A 7,813-nucleotide genomic window follows, 5' to 3' on the forward strand; every position below is an offset into this window, starting at 1 on the left:
GAATGACTAAAATAGTAAAGACAGTTCATGAAAAATGTCCAACATGTTTGAAAAATAACCTCCTGAATATAAGGCACCCACCCCCTTGGGTAACCAAAAGAGGAAATTCCCCAAGAAATTATTGACAAATCGGTTTTTCAGAATTACCTCGACAGCAAGGGTACAGATGCCTTCTAGTATTAGTTGATACTTTTTCAGGATGGCCCAAAGGCTTTTCCCTGTCACACCAATAAAACAAGAGAAGTAACTAAAAAATTGTTAAATGTCGCGATGGAGGGAAGACACAGTCACTCAATATGAGTGATCAGCAGACTTCGTTTATTGTCCCTTACAGTCACCTTTTATGCCTTGTTATAATTAGCTCATACATATTACAAAAGTTAAGCTCATTATTGGTTAGTTGCCTAAATACCAAGCCTGCCCTAGTTTCTCTTCTGTAGTTATCTGTTCCCACCTGCAACATTCTTTTCCCACCGAAATCTTCCTGTTATTGTGTAACAAGAACAGCCAAAGACGGTGTATTTTTGCTTTACTTCAGATAAGCTGAGAGCGATGTGCATTTTTGTCCAGCCAGCTGGACTATGTCTATGTGAACTTTTTCAGCTAGCCAGTTATCCACAATTCCCCCGTTTTTATTTTGGGCGACATAGGCTTGGTTGACCATTTTCAATAACAGCGTTTTAACACAGGAAAATACACAGCCAACTTATAAAATCTCAGTTCAGAAGTATAATTCCTGAAATACTTGAAAAATAAAGTTAGCTTGAAGCTTTAATTTAGATGCTCTTTCTGTTCCAGTGATATAAAAAGTTTAAAAAATTCAAAGGTAATTTTAAAGTTCTGAACATGGACTAATGCAAGCTCAAAACCCAAAAAGAAACCAAACTGATGTTTGACTAGGAATATTTGCAAATATTTTAGTGGAAAATCCCTGACCATTAACAATTTTCTGTCCAAATAACAACTGCCCTTATGCAACCAACCAGTCCATACATTTTCTGAAGAATACCTCATTGATATCAAAGAATTAACAAAGGGAAAAAATTAGTTCTAAGCTATATACATTCATAAGGGGATTTTTCAATAGTTACATACAGATTTACACACTAAGCCATAATGGCTTGTAGGTGATACACACAAGAAGAGTACGTTTCTTATCTGTCTGAATGTCTATGCTAAATTTGACAACTATGCCACAAGCCAAGTCTACATGGGTGCTGTATGTTATGCACGTTCCTTAACAAACAGAAGTATAATAGACAAATTCCCAAGATCTAGTCCCCAACCTAATTATATTATTTTGTAGCCAATTAAGGAAAATAACACAAATGTGCATATCTACGTGTGCACACACCTTTTAGTTCAGAACCAATCTGTGATAAAAGGCCTTAGCCTTATGGCATCATCGAATCTTAACGAGTACAGTAATTAAAAATGCAGTCTTACTGTAAGTGCGATTTATGCTGACATTCCCTCAAATGCTACACGTATTTCTCACTCAACTGCCTCAAGTTAAAATAGTAGTATTTGTTAATATGTATTAAAAAATCATTAATTCTCTACAATAGCAGTTGACTTCCATAACACTATGTAAGCAAAAGAGGCTTAAGATGGGTTTTCTGAATACTAACAATTTATTTTAGACTGTCTAAACTCAGGTCTTGAAAGATTTCACTCTGCCAGACATAGAAACACTGTTGCACTCCAGTTGTGATATCCCTTTTCCCAAGTTGTCACATGCACATCTCGCTCAAGCAACATTATTGTTAAAGTTTCTCTCTGCTACATAAAAGCATATTGCACTTGTAGATATAAAAGACAGCACCCTTACTTAGATTATTACCTTATTACCTCATAACTCTTAGTATACCTTGTATCTCTGATTTCATCACTTCAAAAATTCACCAGGAGCAGATAAAACCACAGCATCAGACTAAACTACACCTTAACTGCCGATTCAAATAAAGGCATTCTCTTCAGATATGCCTAATGCTTACAAATAATTTTGGCTGGTTTTGATCAAAAAACTATTATTACAATAATGATCAAAAATAATAATCCCGTTTGCAAAATGCCTTTAAGACAGCCTCCTAGTCCCAACCAATTTCCACATTCAGAATACAGCATAGATACAGAATACAGAATAAATTATCTCCATCAAGGCAAAAAGGCTTCTCTTTAAGCACAGAGATGTTTGCTAGTTCAAGGCAGAAACCCATTTCTTGTAGGGGACATCTGAAGCACTTTTTTTGGTGGGTTTGTAATCAAGTCCGTATTTTTCCTTGAGAAGCTTAAGCTGTTCCTCTTGTTTCAGGAGTGTTTCCAACTCTGAGTTGTCGAATAGGTCCGTATTTCCCAAAAATATCATACATTTCCTCCGCTGTGATTTTATACGGCAGGTTCCGAATATGGAGGATCCGATTGACCTCTGGGGGCAGCCAGATGTTAGCTCGCTTGGCCGCTTGCATCGCCATGGCGCCGATCGGAGGGGGGTGGGGGGGTGGGGGTGCCGCCTTGGGAGAGAAACCGCGGCCGGGAAGGGGCCTGCCGGGCCGCGCGCCGCCGCTCGCCGCTGCCGCAGGGGACCCGGATGCTATCCCATACGCTAATAACCCGGGTAATGCCTTTTTACAATCTATGTCCTGAACGCTCCGCTTTTCTAAAAAGCATATGAGCAAATCGTACGTCGCTTGTCTCTCCATACCTTCGTCAGCGCTGTTGCAACCTTTGCGAGACTTCGGCGACGCGTGGCCAGCGGGACCCTCTGTAGGTACTCCCGGCACCGGGACTGTGCCCTTCCGCCTCCTGCGCTGTTTTCAGGACCGGTACCCGAATCTCCGTCGACTCGTGGCTCGCAGGTTCAGCCCTCTCTAGGGTCCCTGTTCGGGCGCCATTTGTCACGACGGAGGGAAGACACAGTCACTCAATATGAGTGATCAGCAGACTTCGTTTATTGTCCCTTACAGTCACCTTTTATGCCTTGTTATAATTAGCTCATACATATTACAAAAGTTAAGCTCATTACTGGTTAGTTGCCTAAATACCAAGCCTGCCCTAGTTTCTCTTCTGTAGTTATCTGTTCCCACCTGCAACATTCTTTTCCCACCGAAATCTTCCTGTTATTGTGTAACAAGAACAGCCAAGGATAGTGTATTTTTGCTTTACTTCAGATAAGCTGAGAGTGATGTGCATTTTCAGCTAGCCAGTTATCCACAATTAAATGAAATTATTCCTTGGTTAGGGTTCTTGAATTGGAAAAGGCAATAATAAATATATCTTCAGTAATGGAAGAGATAGCCAGTGATACTGCAGATGCCATAAAGGCTTTGCAGGAAGAAGTTTCATAAATAGCTCATATAGCTATACTAAAAAGAATGGCATTAGATAAAATGTTGGCATCTCAAGACGGAGTTTGTACTAGCTGTTGCATATATGTGGATCAAAGTGGGAGAATTTCTACTAACTTAGAAGAGATTTGGAAACATACCAAAATCTTGCATGAGATCCAGAAAGATGATACCTCTTATGTATTTCAAGAAATTTGGAATTGGCTAATATCCTATGGTTAAGAAGTTAATTGTAATTATTGTACTCATGATTGTTATATTTATATGCTTGTATGTTATAATTTACTGTATGGTGAAAGGTTGCATTGCTGCAATTAAGAGAAGTTCAGACAGAGTGAGACTTATTTGAGAGAGAGAGAGATACACAAATAAGTCTCAAAGGGGGGAATTGTTGCCTAAACTCCCCAGTTACCAAATTCTGATTTAGTTAAACAAGAATGTGCACAAAGTTTAGATCAAGCTGACCCACCCTCTCAAGTTATTAATGCTCAAATACCCACCATCCCAAGTCGTCAAAACTGATGACTGAAAGGAACTTTAATCAAGGGAGTCAATCTCGGGAAACAAAAAACAGATAATGATAAGAGAGGGTCTGCATCAGAAAAAGCAGGCCAGGCTGGTCCTGAAGTTTGTGAAGGAGTACTAAGTAAGCGCAATGTGCAAGAACTCAGGTGGAGTCATGGGGTAAACGAGATGAAGAGGAGTGAAGAGGGGATCATCTCAACAACCACCTAGATGCATAACTGCCCAGGCCTAATGACTCATGCATATGCAAAAAAATTCATGAAATGTAATGCCTATATATAGCTGTGTAACATAAAATGGGACCCATGAAATAGTTCGGCATGCACCTTAGGTGTCACAGCACTCTCCAAACTATCAAGTTGCAACAAGGTCTTTTACCAGGGTACTAATTAAAAAAAGAAAAAGAAAAAAGAAAAAGCAACCAATGCTGGTTTAATTTTAATATTGTAACAGTAGCTGTTCAGCTTTCTTCTTGAGGATAGAACGCAAAATGTCCCTCAAGTATATCATAGTGATATGGAGAAAAAGTGTGAAATGGGGACAATGGACATCGATTGTGATTGTATATGTCTGCTCAAGGAATGTGAGTATGGTGACTAGTCATGGGTGCGGTGTCTGGTCACATAGGCACACAGCTCTGAGGAGACAACTACAGTTTTGAGGAGATGCCTGCCCTTCTTCCTCTAACAAAGGGGCTATTTAAAAAAGAATGAGAAAAGGATGAGAGATATTCCAATGCTATCTAGAGGGAGGGAGTGCTAAGTCTCCTTGCTGGAGAAGATGGGATGGTCACAAGAACATGAATCACCACTCCTTGCTGGAGAAGATTGGATGGTCACGGATGGTCACAAGAACATGAATCACCTACAAACCTGCAAGACCACCACATTCCAGGAAACGGACTGATAAGCTAATTAACATACGAAGCGGGGTTTAGGTAACGAATATGTATAGGCGTTAATTGAATATTCATTTGTTTCATTGTATAAATGTGAGATGGTTCCTCACTTCGGGTATGCACGCTTGTGGAGGAGCGATCCCCCGTGCATCTGCGCGCAATAAACATACCTACTTTATAACTTTCGAGTTATAGAGTCTAATTCCGCACGTCAGTTTGGCGAGCCAGCCAGGAGAATTTCTGCTCGGCTGAGGGACCAGCTGCGGAGCGGACGCTCCTAGGCGCGCCCCGGGAGATTTCCTTGGAGGAGCCTCCTCTTCTCAGCTGTTCACCCGGGAGCAGAAGAGAAACCCCTGGATCCACGAATAAAACGGTATGTTTAGTAACGGGGCGGCTGGTGAGACACACGGAGACGTCCGGCGCGCAGCGTAGTCCCCAGGAGGAAAGGTACCTTGGGAGGGGGTTTGCTGACCAAGGGGTGGCCGCTAGCGATCTTGAGGGCAGATCGAGCAAACCCGAGGTTACTGCCATTCCTAAAAGCCCGGAGGCCTCGTGACGGAAAGCGGGGGGCGGGACGGAATAAGGCGGAATCTCACGGGAACAAGAGGGACCTCATAGCAAAAGTAAAAGGGAAACTTTTGCGTGGGAAAATAAAGGAAAAAAAAAAACAAAAAAAAGGGGGGAAGCTAAAAACTTCCTTTAAGTTGTCTTAAGAATTGGGGAATTCCTAGAATGTAACAACTGAAATAGCGCTCTGTGTCTCGTTTGTTCTATGTGTTGTCTTGTTACATGTTCAAAACTCGGAGTTATGAAATGTATGTTGAAAAATAATAATATTCTGGTAATTGGTGGCAAATAGCGGAAAACTTAACACTCTGCTTAAGACCAGGAAAAATTGGGTTTTTGTTTGTTGTGACGTGTAGAATTAGACTCTATAACTCGAAAGTTATAAAGTAGGTATGTTTATTGCGCGCAGATGCACGGGGGATCGCTCCTCCACAAGCGTGCATGCCCGAAGTGAGGAACCATCCCACATTTATACAATGAAACAAATGAATATTCAATTAACGCCTATACATATTCGTTACCTAAACCCCGCTTCGTATGTTAATTAGCTTATCAGTCCGTTTCCTGGAATGTGGTGGTCTTGCAGGTTTGTAGGTGATTCATGTTCTTGTGACCATCCGATCTTCTTCAGCAAGGAAAGGTGATTCATGATCTTGTGACCATCCAATCTTCTCCAGCAAGGAGACAGCACTCCCTCCCTCTAGATAGCATTTGAATGTCTCTCATGTTTTCTTATTCTCTTTTAAATAGCCCCTTTGTTAGAGAAAGAAGGGCAGGCGTCTCCTCGTCTCCCCTTTGTTAGAGGAAGAGGGGCAGGCGTCTCCTCAAAAACTGTAGTTGTCTCCTCAGAGCTGTGTGCCTATGTGACCAGACACCGCACCCATGACCAGTCACCATACCCACATTCCTTGAGCAGACATATACAATCACAATCGATGTCCATTGTCCCCATTTCACACTTTTTCTCCGTATCAGTTGTTTGTTTTTTGGCAATTGTTCATTGAAATGCATACTTTGTGAACTGTTAGTGTTCCTAAAAGTTGTACATAAGTGCACCATACCGTATAACATACTGCTTGTGTGACTGAGGGCTGCCCGGAGAGTGTGAATGGTGTGATTGAGATGCGCATTTTGATTTTCAGTGTATAGCTTAATTATTTTGACTGAGTGTGAGTGCAAGAGTGCTTGAGACATGCGTTTGAGTGCAATATGAGCAAGGAGCTCTATCCGTGTTTCCGACCTTGGGTGGCTAAGGTGACCGGAGAAAAAGTAATTAAAATTGTAAAATGGGAAATGGAAAGAGTAAGCCCTGTGAAAAATCGCCCTTGGGTTGTATATTAAAACATTGGAGTGATATCGTAGGACATGGTGGTACCGAAAATAGAAGGAAATTGATTAAATATTGTAATCAGTGGTGGCTTTTGTATAAATTGGAGTGATGCGAAATGGCCTCAGGAGGGAGGAATGTTAGATTATAACACTCTCCTGCAATTAATGTTGTTTCTGAGGAGAGAGGGAAAATGGGACGAAGTATCGTATACAGACATGTTCTTCGTCCTCCAGGACAAACCTGAGTGGCAAAAGGACTGTGGATTAGTACCCCCTCGGGATCCTATGGTACTAACACTAGAAAGAGTGCGGGATTAACATCACCTGATCTTTGATTATGGCTCTAGAAAAGGATAGAAAAAAAAAAAAAAAAAACAAAAAAACAACCAACTGAGACCTAAACTAGAAAGATGTTCTTGTTGAAATTTTTGTGTTTAAAAGCTCAGGTTGCGGTTCCTTCTGTGGAGCAACCAGAATGAAACACGTTGTAAGATAAAAACTTGTACTAATGTATGTAAAACCTGAGGGGGGTGGAGAATCAAAGACCTTGTGAAAGTGTTAAAGTATTGGGGTGAGTTTGTACAAACCCCCGTACCCCCTCGAAGGTGCGGCTGAGTCACGCTGGACACATGGCAGGGTGTTTGCTATTTGCCTGCGAAGGCTGATATGTAATAACACAGACTTAAGGCAACAAGTAGCAGATTTGCATTCAGGGTAAGAAAGAGTTAAAACAGAAGTGCTGTTGCAGAGGCAGGCTTGTGTAGCCTGCAGAGCAGGAACAGCATCTCCTGCCCCGAATCCTCCTGATGGTGGGGAGAAGGGGGTTGCTGTTGCTGACAATTGAGCTGAGGGACCTGACAATGTCACCCCAATTGCTGCAGCATTTGCAGTACAACAGGACCCATAACTGCCCTTTAGGGCAGGGAATGGGTATGAGGTGGAATTTTAGTGAATACAAAACCAACTTATTTGTTGAACTTCAGTAAAAAAAATATAATAATTTGTTACAGTTGTGGGAGCTGCTGGCCACCAGGAAAACATCCTGAAACCTTTAAAGTACAAACTAAGAAAACAAACAAGAATGCCAAATTCACCAAAATCTTTGTTGGGATGAGATTTATTAGAATATCTAGACGTTTAAAAAGGG

Source organism: Falco naumanni, chromosome W (genome assembly GCF_017639655.2).
Source record: "Falco naumanni isolate bFalNau1 chromosome W, bFalNau1.pat, whole genome shotgun sequence".
In the NCBI taxonomy this organism is placed as follows: Eukaryota; Metazoa; Chordata; class Aves; order Falconiformes; family Falconidae; genus Falco; species Falco naumanni.